This window comes from Parasteatoda tepidariorum, chromosome 4 (assembly GCF_982258835.1).
Source record: "Parasteatoda tepidariorum strain Cologne lab strain chromosome 4, Ptep-v5.0, whole genome shotgun sequence".
Classification (NCBI taxonomy): Eukaryota; Metazoa; Arthropoda; class Arachnida; order Araneae; family Theridiidae; genus Parasteatoda; species Parasteatoda tepidariorum.
Window position 1 is genome coordinate 40,206,989 of NC_141758.1, and position 20,015 is coordinate 40,227,003.

The following is a 20,015-nucleotide window of genomic DNA, read 5'->3' on the forward strand; positions in this document are numbered from 1 at the left end:
ATTTTGAACCAATCCAGAAGACAAGGAAACTCCTGGATCAGTACCCCCAGAGGTATTGATTTGTTGTGGGAACATGGAGGACTTTGAGACTCGACAGATTTAACGTGCATCAGTCACCATTTACTACACGGGGAGTCTTCGGCCGGCGAGGATCGATGTAAAAAATGTATTTTCAGTAAAAGCAACAACTTAAATAGATCTGCACAGCAGTAAGAATATTTTACTTAATATCACAAAAGTTTGCTCAACGTAAGTTAATAATCAAATTATTCTTATTATTTTGAACGTGTTAATAATAAAAAATTACCTGTGAATTGTAGTTTGTATAAACCTTAATAACAAGACCTAACTTACTAGTTTGCACTCTTAAATAAAATGAATGAGTGAATTCTCCTGCTAAAAAAAAGTGAAATTTCTTTAACTCAACTTGAGTTTACACCTATATTTGGCCCATTGTGCAGCTCTAGTGCGACGTAAATCAACAACAACAACAACAACACCTATATTTGAGCAAAATACTTGTTTTGCGTTAAATCGAACTTGAGTGGCAGATATTTAAGCGATACATGAGTTGTTTTCGTTCAAGCATGAGTGAGTTATTTATTATTTATTTATGTGCGAGCTATAAGCTGGAATTTGTATTGTTTTATTTTAAAAAGCAAACGATAATAAATCTAAGTAAAATTTTTATGTTCTACGAGCTAAATAAGTTAAGTATCATTTTTATTTTAAGTTTAATTTTTTGTTTCAAATTTGTTAAATTAGCCATTTTTAGCGTTTTTAAATAAAATACTATTAATAATACATTTAAATTATTTTTCAAGCGAAATTATATAAAATTGAAAGTGTTAAATGTGGATGATTTTATCCATGCTTCAGTTTTGTTTTTATAGATGATTTCGGTACAAAACATTTGTAAATAATTAATTTTATACCATTCTATACTTTTATAAAAGATCTTTTCGAAATAATCTATTGTTCATACAGTCTATTGCTGTTGTTGTTAATTTACGTCGCACTAGAGCTGCACAATGGGCTATTGGGGACGGTCTGGGAAACATCCCGGAGGATGATCCGAAGACATGCCATCACAATCATACAGTCTATAGTCGCTGTTATTAAAATTGCCTACTACTGATAAAGTTAATGTATATATATATATAATGTTTTAGCAGCTTATAATACACTAGGAGGCTCCGCCCCCTGCTCGCTAACGCTCGCCAACCCCCGAGAATTGCTACGCAATCCTATGTGGTTCACGCCGTGAACCATGGCTCTCTGCGCTCGCTCGCCAATGAACACAATGTTCTAGCACAAAGACATAGTATATTATCATCAAAGACATAGTATTTTATCATCAAAGACATAGTATTGTATTTATGTAGAAGAATTCTATCAATGTTCTTATTGGCTTTTAAAAAAGTATATTTGCTATTTAGATTGTACATGGTGAAAAAATCAAAACATTAGCTATATGAGAAACATATTAGCAAAATAAATTATCTGAGATAATAACCCTCAAAAAGTCTTTCAGTTTCAAGAACGCAAAAATTTGTTTTATCGCCAAATGAAATATTTTTTGGTGATCAGCATTATTGAAATCAATTTCTATATTAATTAACATTTGTGATAAAGTACATAACATTTTAGAACAAAATAAGGATGTTTTACATACAATAAATTAAAATGCATTCCTGTTAGCATTACCCGAGAAATACCACGTGGAGGTCGCCATGCTGCATTTCTAATCGGGGTGTTTTCATATTGTCAGTTCCCCTTGCCTACTGCCAATAGAACTTTTTTTCCAAAAAACATTTTTTTCTGCAAAGCTCTAAGAAATTAACTCTAAGCATTTAGAATTTCTTTGAAAACACAATTATAGATTTGGCATCTTGGAGCAATTACTGAAAGGCTGTCAAATGACTTAACTCTTGACAGGCCAACATAAAGTTGTCCATGACTAAAAACTTGACTACATCTTTAACAGTTATTATTGCACTTGATCTCTGCAATCTACGTCTTCCATAACATTCCTCAATACTTTCTTGGGCTCTTCGAACACGTTTTCTTTCATTACGCTTAAAAGCCCTACTAATATTCTGCATTTTAAAGCGTGACAATTGAATGCATAAATAAACGCGAAATATAAAAAAATTCAATGCATTCAATACAAACACTTAGACGCTTTTTAGACGTTTAGGTAGCTCCCAGTAGAAAAATATCAATTCAACAGCGGCCTTTTAAAGCATTCTCACTTCAATTAATTAATTAATTCCTAATTGAGTTTAAATTAAATATTATCATATTTTTAGGGCATGAATCTGAATTGAACAACCTGATAATGCTCACTCTGGTTATTGTTTCCGTTTTTAAAAGCGCTATATGTTGAGCCACCTCATCTAGATTTGCCATGTGACATTTTTAGCAGCAATCATTGGTCGATTTTCTAACGTTGCCATTCGGGGAGTTGTAATGAGGCTTTTTTTTGGTGCCGTGTAAGAGAAATATATATATAGATTATGTATTTTGACAGAACAATAATACGTTTTTTTTTTTGTGTGTATCATCTATATAACAACAATATCAGAGACATACCATAAAGTTTTCGTGATTGTTTACTAGAGAGCTTGTCAAGTGTCGACGAATATGACAACATCTCAAGCTCTCATTGAACCTAAAAATAATTATAAGTTCTGCTGTGAAACGCCTCTGATAACTCCCTGTCACGCAGGTTAAACAATATGAAAGGGTTATATGAACAATTTTGTTTATGATCTACGAAGAAGAATAAATGAGATGAGCTTACTTACGCCCCTCTGGTACATTTCAAGTTTTATTGGACGTTAACCACAATGGACTCAAAGGGTTGTCCAATGAAGTCAAAGGGTTGAATACGCATATCTTATTAGGTCTCAAAAGTATCCCAACAATGGCTGATTTATGGGAGGACATAATGGTTACTTTAAAAAGGTCCTTGATCGGTAAGGGGCCACCAAATTTAAAGAAAAAGTATTATTATGGTTTACTTTAAAAAGTGATTCCATATTTTTCCTATAAAAATAAAGACAAGTATATTACCAAAATAACACTATACAACTTTCTATGTACGAGTGCTATGTTAATGTATGTAAGAAAATCTAAGCTGCCAGCACAATATTATAATTTCTTTATTCACTTATTCCAGTTGTTTTTTTTATGGTACAATGCACGTTTTTTTTATTACATTTGAAATGAAAGGTTTTAATCAAATTAAATGAATGTATACTTATATTGTTAAATTCAATCTTTTGCTTTGTTTATTCATATGATTAATTATTTTGATTTGGTTATTAAAATTGTTACATTTTCTTAGTCATCGACTATCACGTGTGTGAATCGAATTTCTACATGAATCAATCTTATTAGTCTGATCATTCAATGCTGAATATTCTTACTTTTTTCAGTTAAAACTGTGATAGTAAACCGCCTCTCTAATGGGACCCCAAGTGGCTATGTACCTCGGGCTCGGAAATATCTAATTTGTTGTCCAAACTGGGAGGTCTCTGAAATCGTGAATGTTTACTTATAATAACCCTCTAGCCCTATACAGAACTAATTTCTATCATTCAAAGCAAGGGAAAGGAGTAACAGAGAAAGGCACGTGTCTCTTATTTGCTTAAGCTTTTAGTGTCACCCTATAATTATACTAACTCCTTTAAAATCCTAACTAATCTCCTATTTTTGTAAAAAAAAAGAGTAATAGCATGCAGTTTTATGAAAAACTTAATTTCGATCGCCCGAAGAGTTTTTATTTCCAATACGGAATTATATTTCCTGATGACAAAATGAAATGGAGACAAAATTTACATGTTGTTTATTTACCAAGCTCTTTTGACATCTATAACATAAATAAATTATGATATATTAGTAAATTTAAGTTCATATATATAATTTTACTTAAGAGCTCTTAACTTTACAGAACAATTCTTAATCACGAAAAGAAATTATTTGCAATATTCCCGGAAATGGGGTCTTCTGACTTGACCCATAAAAATCTTATTCATTTTTCTTTAAATTTTATTGTTGCAATTTTAATAAAACAAGAAAAAAAATATGAAATAGTGAGTTGGTGAAAAAGAATATCATTGATTAAACCAATCAGTTTTGAAATAAATAAAGAAATTTTTAAAATCATGCTTTGTGGTGCGGAAGTACACACTTTTTTCCCGTTTACTAATGTAATGTTATTTTAATTACACGAATGAGTTGTTTATTTCACGGATTGGTTTTCTGCACAACTATTATAGCAATTACATTCATATTCAACTATAATAACAATTCATATTTTCCCAACTCTATCATTGTTAAGTTGGACTTGCTGTTGTTATAATAAAAAAACAGCCGAAAAATAAAATACAATTAAATTTATGCGATGTGCCTCAATAACTCACATACAAATACACATTGGTGAGGTACAAAATGTTGCAGTTAAATTAGTAAAAAAACATTATAAATTTAGCTAATTAATTACTTTTGTTACAAGGTTGAAAAATAAAAGACATGTTAATTATTATCTAATTGAGTTCCACATACCTGTTGCAGGTTTACCTTGAGATGTCTGAAATGTTGAAAAACAATAATGTTCTTAAAAAGAAACAGAATAAATGAGCTCTGGTTATCACAAAAATGTTCGTTTTATTTTTAATTGCAGCAGAAGGTTTGTTAAATTGGATAATAGTAGATCACAATATCGAAGGAGCACAGCCACAAGGAACACCATAAATATCAGCACACTAATTTCTGGCACATGATTGAAAAAGGATAGGCATTAGTGGAGGACTATGGACAGCTTCTTAAAATCACATTTGGGATTTTCATAACAAAACTTTCGAGAAAACAGGAACGGAGAGAGAATGTAACCAAACTCATGGAACACGGGAGTGGGATGCCGCTGGAGTCTTACTTCTCAAAAATCTGCCCTCCAAAGATTTACCCATGGCGAAGAAGAATTTCAGCACAGCCGAGCCGGACAGCTCACGCACCCACAGGGGTAGGAGAAAATGACCGCCATGTATTTAAACAAAAAATAAACTCCGTCTCTCAAAGAGAGGGAGGGGGTGAAGATGAAAAATCCCTGTTAAGGGATCGTAGGTTTTGAATGCTACTAAAATATCGAATGCTACCCGCTCAAAAAAATGGGCGGTATTTATATAAAAGGCCAGAAGTGGAAGTTAAACTCCCTAAAAAGCAAAAGAATCTAGCTTAAGGAGCGAACTGAAGTGAGTTGACTAACCCCTTAAATTTAAGCATAGTTAAACACTAACGGTGACCGTACAGTAACTAACAACATGTGTTGACATCAAAGAGTGCCGAAGGTCAAAGGCGTGAAGGTCGGCAGACAGTGAGGCGTCACAGTAGAGGGTTCAGAGGTGTCGGCCTAATTTCTAGGTCACAATCCCAACAGAAAAATTAAGATTTGGTGACTCAATGTCATATTTATACCCACAGCCGGTGAAAAAAAATTTTGAATTTTTTTTTCTTTTTTTTTCAAAAAAATTAAAATTAATAATTTAACAACCTGCCATTCCAGTCCACCACATCAGCCTTAACAGACATTCAGATGTTACATAACATTAGATCTCAAAACATTTTTGACAGTAAATTTGCCTCAAGTAGAAATGCTGTGCCCCAACATAGTTACAATAGCAATCACAACACAAAAACAGACATTAACAGCTGTACATAGCTGATCTTGAATATTACGAAGTAAACAATCTTAATTGTTTGCTAAACAGTGAAAAAACAATGTTAATTGTTCGCTAAAAAGTGAAAAACACAATGTTAATTGTTTTGAAAAAAACAACAAACCATATTAATTGTTTACAAAAACAACAACAACAAAAACAATCTTAATTGTTTGCTAAAAAACTTTTGCTAAAAAAAAAAAACTTTTGACCTACCCGATAGTCAAAACAAAGTTCACTCGACATTAAATAATTATCTCCATAGAAAATAAAATTACAGAGATAAAATGTGACTCAATGAGTATATAAATAACTCACTCAATAAATGTGAAAAAAAATATGAGGTAATTCATTAACTCAAATGGTTCCTTATAAAAAGGAATGAAAAAAATTGATTTTGTTTGCTGAATTATGCTTATTAAAAAAATTGAGAATTGCAAACAAATGAAAACAAATCAGGCTAACATTGTAGACTGATGGTATTCCGAGTTTAAACGAATGAAAAAAAAATTTGTACAACAAAGTTTTGTACAATTCAATTATTGAAAAAAATTTAAAACCAATCAAATACGACTGATAATTTAGTATTCCGAGTTAAAACGACAAAAAAATTTAGTATACAACCTATGAATTATGCATGGGTTCAGAAATCAAAGTCATTAGTGAGATCAATTAGTGCACAAAAAAATTAACAAGTTAAAACTTAGAGAGATTTAAAATTAAAAAAACTTAAACAAATAGAAACGCCTAGGCAAAACATTGAACTTAACACCTGCAAAAACTAAGTTAAAAATTACACCTTAAAAAAATCACAGACATTTTTCTCACTAAAAAATTGATCACATAAGTATGTTGAAACCATAGGCATCATAGTCTAAACACAACTATGTATAACAAACACACACCAAAAACAAAATTTATCTATAGACAAAATTTATAAACAATGATCAAAAACGCTGCTTACCAATACTGATAAACAATGATTACTTAAAATGTCCATAAACAATACCTATAAAGAATGCTTAAAAATGAAAATTCATAAATTCACATATTATGAACAAATATAAAAATGCTTGATGAACATAAAAATAAAAAATATTGATGAACATAAGAATAAAACAGTTTGATGAACATAAAAATAAAAAGGTGCTTGCAAGCAGACATAAACAAAATTAAAATCATCAACACTACAGATACAAGAAAAATTCTGTATCTAAAACACAGAGCTGTAGCCGTTTACTACATTCTGAGAATCCAAAAGTTATGTAACTGAAAACTTTATTCATTACATAAGAAAAGAAAAAAATATACTGTACAGGAGTAAGGATCAAAAAAATGAAAAAAAATTGGCATTCAAAATTTGTATCATCCTCAAAGTTAAATTACGTGTTTACTAATGTTTAAAAAATGTCTAAAACATGACCTAACAATCATTAAAAAAATGTAAAAGTTAGACAAGAACCAACCCAAAGAAACAGGCACCTAAAATGGTAAGGTCACTCTGTAAGGAGAACCCCCCTCATCATCCACCAGTTGTAAAAACACAGTTTGAAAAACCTCATAAGAACAATTAATTTACACACAGTAAGTTACAAAAATGATATATATTAAAAAATTACTGAAACCATTATGCAAAACAACCTATTGGCATTGCATCACAACTGGCATGGGACACAATCGTTCCATGGACATGCAACGGCCAGCGTCACATACGAACGTATCACCATAACACTTATCATACGTATACCAATAAAAATTTTAAATGTTAAATTTATAATCAAAAATTATTTGTTTCTCAAATTATAAGGACAAGCCTTAGGAAAAGTGATACTTGCATCAGTAACATTATCCGAGGTATCAACGGGTTGAAACAACAAGTTTTGTCTCCTATGAGGACACAGACGTAATCTATCAATATGTACAGTTTGTTTAGGTGCATTGGGGTTATCTAAAATTTGAATCACATAATCGACATCATTAAATTTTGAAACAATGGTAAAAGGACCGTCAAATTTGGGTTTAAAAACATTAGTGTGCTTTAAATAAACAATATCACCTATATCAAGTGATCTTAACTTGGCTTTTGTAATTTGTCTAGAATTTTGTTTAACTTGAGCCCTTTCTGAATTACTATAAGCATTATCATATGCAATATTTAGTTGATTTAATGTATCTAACAAATAATGGGATTTATCTAAATGTACAGGTTCTATGCTAGACTCAAAACAATCAAAAATTAATGCCAAATTACGGCCAAAATGTAACATATTAGGGGTAAATTTTGTTGCAGAGTGAATTGTGCCATTATAAATATTTTGATGAATTACTAAACTGGTTGCAAATGTTACACCCTTCTCATGCAAAGTCAAAACAGAAGATTTTATTGCTTGATTAATTCGTTCGCTCATTCCATTACTTTGGGGATGAGCTGCACTACTATGTGCCAATTTAATTCCTAACTTTTTATTTATTAACTCAAACACTTCAGCCTTGAACTGAGTACCAAGATCGGTTAAAAGATATAGCATTCTACCATAATGTGAAATGTAATTAATTAAGTGTTTAGAAACTGTTTCTGAAGTTAAATTTTGTAGTTGATTTAAGATTAAATGACGAGAAAAGTGATCAATAAATGTTAGAATGTAACCACAATTTTTAATAGGCCCAACAATGTCCATTGAGACAAATTGACCAGGTCTTTGCGGTAACCACATAGATTTTAAAGGAGCCGGCTTGCTCGAAGATTGTTTATGTTTAACACATAATTCACAGGATTTGACATAATTAAGAGTATCAGCATAACATCCTTTCCAAAAGTATCTGTTAGAGACTAGTTCATACGTTTTTTGAATTCCAGTGTGAGAAACATGACAAATATTTAATATCTTAGATTTTAAAGAATTAGGGACCACTATTCTATGATTGTGGGGAGAAGTCTGGGTGGCATACATTAAAACATTATCAATTAGAAAGAAATTTTCAGTTTTTGACTGATTGACTAGTGTTGGTTTATTTAAAAGAGATATAATTTCTAGAATATATTGATCTTTGCTTTGCTCCTTCTTGAATGTATCTAAAGAAATTTCTAGGGGAGCATCATTACAAGTTAAATTATTAAGCACATGATCATCATCAATATCCGTAAAGGGTAAAATTAATTCAGACTCCTTATTATCAATTGCATTTTGATGAAAATTAGGGTCCGGTGACCGACTAAACCAGTCTGCTAACACATTGTCAGGACCAGGTACATAAATAAAATCAAAAGAATATTCACTTAAGGCTAAAAGCCACCGAGTAATTATATCTGCAGGGGAAGTAATTTTCCGATAATGTGCCAAGGGTTTACTGTCACTTAAAATGGTGAATTTTCTATTGTACAAATATGATTTGAAGGCAGTAACACCTTTAAATATGGCAAATAACTCAAGTTTAATTGCAGGATAATTACGTTCTGCTTTAGATAGAGATTTACTAAAAAATGAAACAGGGTGAAGAGACTCTTCATGCTCCTGCATTAATACAGCCGAAATGCCGAGTTTACTGGCATCAGTATTTAAAAAGAAAGGTTTTTCAAAATCTGGTAACCTAACAAACGGTTTGGAGAAAAATGCTTGTTGTAAAGCATCAAATGCATGTTGTTGTTCATCCGTCCATTTAAATTTTGATTGCTTTGTAGCAACCTTGGTTAAAACAGCAATTAATTGAGCAAAATTAGGGATTAAGTGACGATAAAATCCACAGACACCTATAAACTTTTTGACTTGTTTAGCTGTACGTGGAGTGGCAAAAGAAGTAATTTTAGAAATATTAGAATCAGTTGGTGTTATGCTTTGATGAGAAATTACAAATCCTAAGTATTCCACAGAATCTTTAAAGAAAGAACATTTATTCGGAGCCAAAGTTAAATTATACTTGATTAAAATTTTAAGTAAAGCTGATAGCCTAGATTGCATCTCTTCAAACGAATTTGCCCCAATGAGGAAATCATCCTGGTATGCATGGATACCTTTTACCCCATCAGCATTTAATTCCTCAATAATTAGGTCTACTAAAGCCTGGAAAGTACTCGCTGCCGTTTTGAGGCCAAAAACGAGTCGTCTATTAGCGAAGGATCCAAAAGGAGTAGTAAAAGTTAGTATGTCCTGTAGGTGTTCAGGAAGCATAACCTGCCTATAGGCTTCTCGTATATCACACTTTGTGAAAAATTTATAGGAAGAAATTTCATTAATTATAGTGCTTATTTTAGGCAAAGGGTAAGTGGAGCTTTCTACCACTGCATTAAGTAATCCTAAGTCCAAAGCTAAACGATACTTAGGTTTTCCCTGACTATTTTCTGAGTTTTTCTTTTTGACTAAGACTAGTGGAGCAGCCCAATGGCTAACATGCCTATGAATAATACCGGCTTCCACTAATTCATCTAATTCTTGTTTAATGTCATCCCTTAAAGCATATGGAATTTCAAATGGTAAGGTTTTTATTGCATTATCATTTTTTAATGTTAAAGAGGGAACCACACGATCAGTACATCCTAAAGTTTTTATGGTTTTGGAAAATGCAGCAAAATTCTCCAATAAAATGTTTTGAAGAATTAATTTTTGATCAGTGTCTAAATGTGCTAAATCAAAATCAATAGATTTTAGTTCATCTTTTCTTAAATTTAAAATATCCTGAGAAGCAGTAATTAAATTACACTGTTCAATATTATTAATCTCATTCACATTTACCTTATTACTATCATTACTATTTTGGACAACAAAATTATATCTTATATTACCTATATTCAAACCTTTATTTAAGTGAACAGTGTTATCAGAATTATTATATCAAAAGAATTATTGTCAATAACATTAATAGAGGGATGAATTACAATATTTGTATTATAAGTAGGTGTGAAGTACACTTCTTTATTTGTTTGTTTATCAAAAGAATCAATTCTTAAATGGGCAATAGCAGTCTCGCCTGGCTCAATATTGAGCTTATTCCTCAAAACAACATGCACCTGTTCATTATTGTTATCATTACAAGTTAATTCATGAGAATTATTTAAGGGAATACTAAAATTACTAAATTGTGCACATTCCTGTTTATAATTGATTAGAACATTATGCTTTCTTAAGAAATCATAACCGAGAATGCCTTGAAAGGTATTACTCCTAATATCTGCTACAAAAAATTGGTGTCTAAAAAACTGGTTATTGATCTTAAATGAAATTTCAGCACAAGCTGTAAATTGAAGTTGAGAGTTGACAGTCCTAATTTGGACCTTTCTTGGTAAAAATTTTACTTTGTTATTAGTCCTGATTTTATTGAAAGTATCTAGAGTCAACAATGACACTGACGAACCACTGTCCGGCAAGAAATTAACTTTAACGTTACTAAAATTAGATGCAATGGTTGGAAGACTAATCTCATCTGACACAATATTTATGTGCTCAATATTTTCTTTATAATCACAATTAGTCAAAAACTCCCGAATGGTTACATTTGAATTATGCATAGATTCTGACATGAAATCATTAATATCAAAAATTTTGGATGGTTTGGTGGATGAGGAGACAGGTCCATCCCTTACTGCCTCCTGCGAGAGTTTAAAGGATTATTTCCCCTGTTATTATTAACATTAACTCTAGGTCGAAATGGTTCACTTTGAACCGGAATAGGTGGTGGTGGATACTGCGGTGCAGTAAATCGGGGAGGAGCCACGGGGAGCTGTGGCGGAAAATAATGCATCGCCATGTTTGGGCCCATAGAATTTTGTCTGAATTGCCTTTGATATGTGCGACAATTACTCATGATGTGGCCAGAGCGTCCACAGAAAGCACAGGTAAGGTGTGGGGTTGTTCGGGGTTGTTCTTGTCTAACCCAATCCTGACCCTGCACAGGTGTACGTAAAAGGGGACAAGCTTTTGTATCATGTGCTTCGTTACAAATTTTGCAATTAAATTGCATAGTCTCAATTTTGGTAGTCAAGAACTCTAGCTGTTTAGCAATTAAGGTGAGCTGGTCAGGTGCAGCAGAAGTGCACTGAGTTACTGAATGAGCAGCGACTAACGAAGTAGTCGAACCAGCCAAAGACTGTTGAATTGACACAATATGATTAGCCCGTTTGACCATCTCGCGATAGTCCTGTATCCCCTCAATGAGAATGGTCTCCTTGAGATGCAAAGGGATAGCGGACAAAAACTGCATAGCTTTTATTTTAGACAAGGCAGTTTGATCATTGATAAAACTGTATGCTTTATGGGCTAGGGTGTCTATACGATACTCAAGATTTTTGATTGTTTCCGAGGGCAAGAGGATAATTGCCTGAAATTTTGCCAAATCCGCCGAGGAAGAATCATCTTGTTGGAAAAAGTTTAAGAGTAGCTTGCATGCTTCCTCAAATTTTGTAACTGCTCTACATTCAGGAGAATTCTGAAAAAATGTCAGAGCAGATCCCGACAATTTTGATTTTAGCAGATATAATGCTGCATCATTTTCATATTTATTTAACTTGACCAACTCTTGAAGTTGAGTCAAAAACCAACTGACATTTTGAGAATTCCCGGAGAATTCCGGAATAGTGAAATTAAACTTTGGTGCTTGCTTACAAGCATCTACATCATTACTATTATCAGGCATAATTGCCAAATTAAAATTAGTCCTACTGCGGGTTTGAATTGGGGTCATCTACCAAAAATATTTTATATTGATTAGTATCATTGAAAAAAACCTTTACATAATAATATAGTATAAAATTACCATTACTACAAAAATACCATATATTTTAAAAATTAAATTTTAAGAAAAATTGTATGCAACAAATCACAATTAAAAAAATTGCCATAGTCAAAAGGAATTATGATATGACTCAAATGATTACTTTGAATTATCTAACCATATGAAACATCTTGAAAAACAAGTATTAAATAATACTGACAATTAAATATTTAAAGAAGTATTAGAAATAAAACATTCATAAACATGACTCATTTAACCTGTGACCATGAATTTTCTGTGAAATAGTTAAATATTGAAAAACACAACAGATTTTAAAAACTGGTATAAATACAAATTACTTATTATTACTAATGATTAGCTTCAACAAATTCTCAATAGCCTCTGATATTAATATAACAATGCAGTACTATTATTTAAAATGAAACTATTCAATAAGTGAACCTTAAGTTTAAATAAAAAAGTTAAAATTATAATCATTCAGTTACATAAAAGCTGCGCGATCTTTGCTCAACCAATATGGCATTCGTGTAAACATCAATAACATTGAACATCAATTTTAAATACAAAATCAAATCCTATTTTAGATGATTTATGAAGAATTAGTTAACTGCATTTTCTTAATTAAAGTTATACTATTAATTAAAATAGTTACCCTGATCAATATCACAAAACAATTGCATGAGTCAATTACAGCAAATTATAGTAATCAATTATTATTTTAAATCAACTCAAAAATCATAACTTAACTTAATATATAAACACAAGCTTTAAATCAAAATTAATCATATATTTGTTTATTATTCTCAGCAATTGAGCCCAACAATGTAGGTAATAAATGAAAACTTACTTTTTAGATAAAGCATTACATTACTGATTACTTTTTAAAAACATAGTTAGAAAAAAAACATGTAGGTAGCTAAAAAAATTTTGGTCAAAAATCTTCAATCATTTTAATGATTAAAACAACAAAATGCCAGGAATTAATTTCTTAAATCTTCAATTACTGTTAATCAAAAGAATTATTATATTAAATTAAAATTATATATATTAATTATAATTAAACTCTAAATCATTTTTTAGAAAATAAACAAATTTTGATAAACAAGTACCACAGCAATGCGACTGGTCATCGGCGCCAAATGTTAAGTTGGACTTGCTGTTGTTATAATAAAAAAATGGCCGAAAAATAAAATACAATTAAATTTATGCGATGTGCCTCAATAACTCACATACAAATACACATTGGTGAGGTACAAAATGTTGCAGTTAAATTAGTAAAAAAACATTATAAATTTAGCTAATTAATTACTTTTGTTACAAGGTTGAAAAATAAAAGACAAGTTAATTATTATCTAATTGAGTTCCACATACCTGTTGCAGGTTTACCTTGAGATGTCTGAAATGTTGAAAAACAATAATGTTCTTAAAAAGAAACAGAATAAATGAGTTCTGGTTATCACAAAAATGTTCGTTTTATTTTTAATTGCAGCAGAAGGTTTGTTAAATTGGATAATAGTAGATCACAATATCGAAGGAGCACAGCCACAAGGAACACCATAAATATCAGCACACTAATTTCTGGCACATGATTGAAAAAGGATAGGCATTAGTGGAGGACTATGGACAACTTCTTAAAATCACATTTGGGATTTTCATAACAAAACTTTCGAGAAAACAGGAACGGAGAGAGAATGTAACCAAACTCATGGAACACGGGAGTGGGATGCCGCTGGAGTCTTACTTCTCAAAAATCTGCCCTCCAAAGATTTACCCATGGCGAAGAAGAATTTCAGCACAGCCGAGCCGGACAGCTCACGCACCCACAGGGGTAGGAGAAAATGACCGCCATGTATTTAAACAAAAAATAAACTCCGTCTCTCAAAGAGAGGGATGGGGTGAAGATGAAAAATCCCTGTTAAGGGATCGTAGGTTTTGAATGCTACTAAAATATCGAATGCTACCCGCTCAAAAAAATGGGCGGTATTTATATAAAAGGCCAGAAGTGGAAGTTAAACTCCCTAAAAAGCAAAAGAATCTAGCTTAAGGAGCGAACTGAAGTGAGTTGACTAACCCCTTAAATTTAAGCATAGTTAAACACTAACGGTGACCGTACAGTAACTAACAACATGTGTTGACATCAAAGAGTGCCGAAGACCAAAGGCGTGAAGGTCGGCAGACAGTGAGGCGTCACAGTAGAGGGTTCAGGGGTGTCGGCCTAATTTCTAGGTCACAATCCCAACAGAAAAATTAAGATTTGGTGACTCAATGTCACAATCATATTTACATTTTTAAAGCAATTAGGAAAGAAAAATTTAATTTTCATTTCCAAAATATTATAATGTTTTTAACTATATTAATTATAATGTTTTTCAAACTACTTCTCTTCAAGATTTTATATTTTTATACAAATATAATTCTGATAACTGACAGATTTTTTTAGTTACTATTAGACTATTTTTTATACTTAAAAAATGCCAAAATATATTTTTACTCGTAATTAGAACGTCTATATATATATATATATATATATATATATATATATATATATATATATATATATATATATATATATATATATATATATATATATATATATATATATATATATATATATATATATATATATATATATATATATATATATATTTATATATATATATATATATATATATATATATATATATATATATATATATATATATATATATATATATATATATATATATATATATATATATATATATATATATATATATATATATATATATATATATATATATATATATATATATATATAGACACCGATGTCCCATCTGCATGAAAAGGTTAAGAAGCAACTGTTTCTCTCTGTATTAAAAAATCTGTTTTGTATCAGAAAGGTTTTCTAAACATTTCAATCAGAAAAAAAGTTTTCAATTTCAGATAATCTTTTTTATTTTATTCACTGTACTTTTAAAAATATATCTGCTTGTAAAAACTATTTGAAGTGATTTCTTTTTTTAAAGCTTTAAATTCTGCTATTATTTTTATTTTAAAAAATTAGAGAAAAAATCCTTATTTTTACTTAAAAATATAAATATTTCTCTGTGTAAACTTCCTAACCATTGACAATAATAAGTAAACAGCTCTTTTCAACAATTTTTACATATATTTAGAAATTATTCTTTAAAAATATGTATAAACCTCAAGGATACTGTTGCTCTTATAAATAAGTCTAAAAGGGAGAAAAAATCCCTTTAATTTAAAAGGGCACATACGTAAAAAAAAAATGAAAATAAATAAATAAAAATGAAAAAGAATGAAAGGAATTTGTTAACACCAATAATTTCTGGCATTGTTTGAAATTTGCGTTCAATTCAATTCTATGCGGACTACATTCTGTAACTCAACAATATTCCGTTTGATAATTTATTAAGTTTATAAATTTTTAGAATGAAACAAAGTAAAACTTGCAATTTTCAACTTGTATTTGAAAACAGATTTTGTGCATTCCTGGTTATTTTGTAAATTTCGAATACAGTTTTGAGTCCTTTTTACAGTTCAATTTATTTTTAAAGCAGTTAAATTGACATTTCATTTATTATTTTTAAATTTAAAATCTCTATTTGTTACATAAGCTAGAAGTTGTTTATTTTTTTATTTTTGTTCTTATTGTGGCATTCAATGTAATACATTCATCATTCGAGCAAAAGAATCAGTGTAAATGATTTTCCTAACTTCCCAACATAATAAAAAAAAATATATATATACATTTATTTATACAGTTTTAAGTAATAAGAAAGTACAACAGAATTCCCTCAAAATAAAAATCTCTTTTCAAAGGGAACATTACATGTGTTCTGTTTCTACAAAAGCACGGGAAAGCAGAAAGAGTCGGAATTTCTGGGAATCATCTTTTCACGAATAAGACAGGGCCTATTTTACGTGACCATCGGGCACCAGCCTTTCTTTGCCCCAAAGCATAGTGGGGGAGAGACTTCCCTCCCTTTTCAAAATGAACCGTCAAAGGGAAGGGTCAAGCCCATAAATAGTATAAGGACAGTGACCTTTTTGCAATAATTAGGTTTAGTTATTTTATCTTACTGGTTTAATTATCTTATTTCTTAAAATATCTTTTATTTCATTTTATTTATATCTTATCTTATAAATAGTGTTTTATTTATAAGGATATAAATTTTTTTTTTTCACAATGAAATAAAATATAGATCCTTACGAAGTAATTAAAAAAAATTTTCCACTATATGCAAGGCAATGCACAAAATGAAATTTATTATTTTTGTCTCTAAATTTGCATTCTCTAATTAAAAGTCTTAAAACTCTCATATTATTTTGAATAAAAATCCTTTTTAATTAAAATAATGTAAAATTTCTAAAAAAAAAGAAAGTTGTAAATAATCTCTCAGAAATTTACACTTACAACCAAACTTTGGAGCATGTATAAAGGCTAGAGTTTCACATTCTAAGGAAGCAAAAATTCAAATGTTTTTACATTCCAATAATCAGGAATTATTTAGCAGCTACTGTTAAAAAAAAAAAAAAAAAAAAAAAAAAAAATATATGTTTATAGAATGTAAAGCATATGAAGAAAATTTGATAACCCTGAGAAAAAATTGAAATAAGAAAGAACATATAATACATCAATTAAAATGCTAAAACTTTTCCCTCAACGAAATTATCATATTTTAAAATAGAATAAGATAACCATGTTTTTCCTTTGAGCCGGACTTATTTATTTCATACTTTTTTCATTATTTTGTTTTAATTTAGGACAAAATAAGGGATCATTATAATATCGTGCCTTTTAATAATATTTGGTTGTAAAAAACAGCATAAAACACCAGTAGCTTTTTCTGTCTTAAAGGAAAAATCTTCCAAACATGGCTCATCTTCCAAACAATAATTTTTCAATTTTGTACTGAATTAAAGTCATTATATCTAAGATAAACAGATAACCATCGTAGAAATTTTTTTACTTTACAAAATTAATTATCCATAAATTTTTGAATATGAATAAAAAAAATGACAGGTTACTTTTTTTGGATTTTATATTTTTAACCAAATATAAATCCGATAAACTAACTGACTTTTTTTAGTAACTATTAAACTGGTTTTTATACTTAAAAAACACCAAAATATATTTTTGATCGTAATTAAAGCGTTAAAAATAATAATACATAAGAGACGCCGATGTCCCATCTGCATCAAAGGGTTAAGAAACAATTATTTCTTAACCCATTGATGCAGATGGAAACAATTATTTCAAAGGGTTAAAAAATCTGCCTTGCATCGGAAAGGTTCTGGGTTCGAATACCGGACAAGCCACGGATGTTTTTTTCATTTTCTGTGCTATCTGTCCTTACTGTGGGAGCAACATTGACTTACCTAATATGGTGCAACTGAGAGAGTGGCCAACAAATCTACCTTAATACGCCTGAATTGACGAATGACAACACATTGGGAAAAAAAAAATTATGAAAATCTCAATCAACGCTTCTGTTTTGGATGTTCAACGTTTCGTTACTCTACGTTTTGCTCTCAAAAACTATACGACTTAGAAGCGTGAAAGTTGAGCGATTTTTGTAGTAAACGATAAGGTTGAATTGAATAATCTATGGGTTTTTAAAAGAAAGTTCATTTGAAATACGCTTGCGAGAATGACGTAAATTTTTTGTTTCATAATTTTTGACTTATAATTGTGTATGAGAAAGGGGTAGGTAGTTTTGCTAACTGCAAGTTTATTATTCACAAAAAAAAAAAAAAAAAAAAAAAATAGATAACAAAAGAAGTTAATAAACAAATCAACTCCATTATACCAAATGATACAGAATAGGCCAGTTCTTCAATCAGTGTTTGTGGTAGCCCGACGACCTGCACGCGAAGTCGAGCACTTTACGGTAGAACAGTTTAACGAGGACCAATACCGCACACCCTCGGTCCCTACGCAGGCTGATCCAAGTGGTCACCCACCCGCATACTGACCGCAGCCAGTGATGCTTGACTTCGGTGATCTGCTGGGAACCGTGTCTTAACGATCAGTCCACTGCGGGACTAATAAAAATGAAGTCAAAAGTACAGTGGGATTCGTGAATTAATATTTTTCAAAGAATAAAACAAGAAAGCTATCGAAATAAGATTACTCAACCCTAGGATCGGTGAGACTGAAAACATCAAAACCTGTTTGTTGACAGATGAAATTAAAGAGAAGCTGAACTGCGATTATTAGAAACGCTTTTAAGTTTTATCAGGTAGGAGAGAGTCGGGTAGCCCCCATCCCTTAAGGAGTATTGCTTATATTTCTGTATAATACTGAGTAATAATCAACATTTTTGCATGTTTCTATTGTTTTATCATCTAATTAAATAATGCAAAAAGAATAAATCAAAAAAAGAATAGTTAAACTTAAAAAAATAGAAATTTAAAAAAACATGTTTTTCAGCTCTTTTCAAAATGTGTCGGGTAGCCCCGCCCAGTTACAAAAATTGTGTTTTTTGGCTATTTTTTCAGGTGTAAATGAGAATGACCAATGTATTGACAATAGATAAACTTCATTTATCATTTTTATCACAAAATTATTTTATTTATTACATATTTATATACTTTTAGTGAATTCTATCATTTAATAACAACAAATGTCATACTTTTTATCATTATTAATATATATTAATATATTATAATATTAATATATATTTATATTAAATATTTATCGAAAATCATTTAATTTAAGTAACAATAATTAATAACAATAGTTGTTTTTCAATATAAACTTATTTGGTTGATCTCTTCTTATAAACTTAATATAAAATACTTCTTATAAAATTACAAATTCACTTTGTATTTTGATTGCATTCAAATGCTTCTGTAGATTGATTCGTTCACAAATAAGTGAGAATAAATAAGTAAGCAAATAGCTTATCATAATATTTATGATTTTGATATTAAATTTAATTTGGATATATCAATTACATTTTAAAAATATTTAATTTTTCATTTTTAAATATATAAATTTAGGTTTCATATAATATTAAAACATATATTTGTTGTTAAAAATGCATATAACATTCAAATTTGAAGCAATAAAATAATAATCTTTGCAACCGTACATTTATCGACGAAATAAAATTGGCCGGTGATATCCGACATTCATGTGAGCGGGGCTACCCGAAATCCAATTTTTTTGTAAATTTGTCATTACTCGAACAATTTTTTACATACAAACTTCTTTCTTTGTGCAAATTAAACTTAAGACTACATACTTTAATGCTGTATGTATAGAAAAAATTCTTTTTTTAGTATTAAAATGAAGTTTAATCGAAACATTCAACCAATTTTTCTTAATTTCATGACTACTGTATTCAACATATTTTCAAAACTATTGTTTACCATGTTACCAGCTGCATAAATACTTGAAACTTTGAAAATAATCTTTTTTTAGTATAACAATTAATGTCCGATGGCCCATTGACTTGAAAAAATATTCTATACATATGAAATTGACTGTGGGCGGGGGTACCCGCTGGGCGGGGCTACCCGACTCTCCCCTAATCAAAAATGTTTTAACATTCTTAAAAT

General features: G+C 30.2%; 1 protein-coding gene across 2 annotated transcripts in view; it reads left to right on the forward strand.

Moving 5' to 3' along the window:
- The first annotated feature begins 156 nt into the window (after positions 1 to 156).
- Positions 157 to 20,015, forward strand: part of LOC122270755 (dermonecrotic toxin LcsSicTox-betaIC1-like) — a 56,543-nt gene continuing 36,684 nt past the window's right edge. Inside the window, exon 1 of one of the 2 annotated variants that reach the window (XM_087160956.1) lies at positions 157 to 249. The gene's annotated coding sequence lies outside the window, so the exon portion shown is untranslated. The remainder of the gene's footprint in view (positions 250 to 20,015) is intronic. The other variant, XM_087160958.1, reaches the window with a different exon arrangement.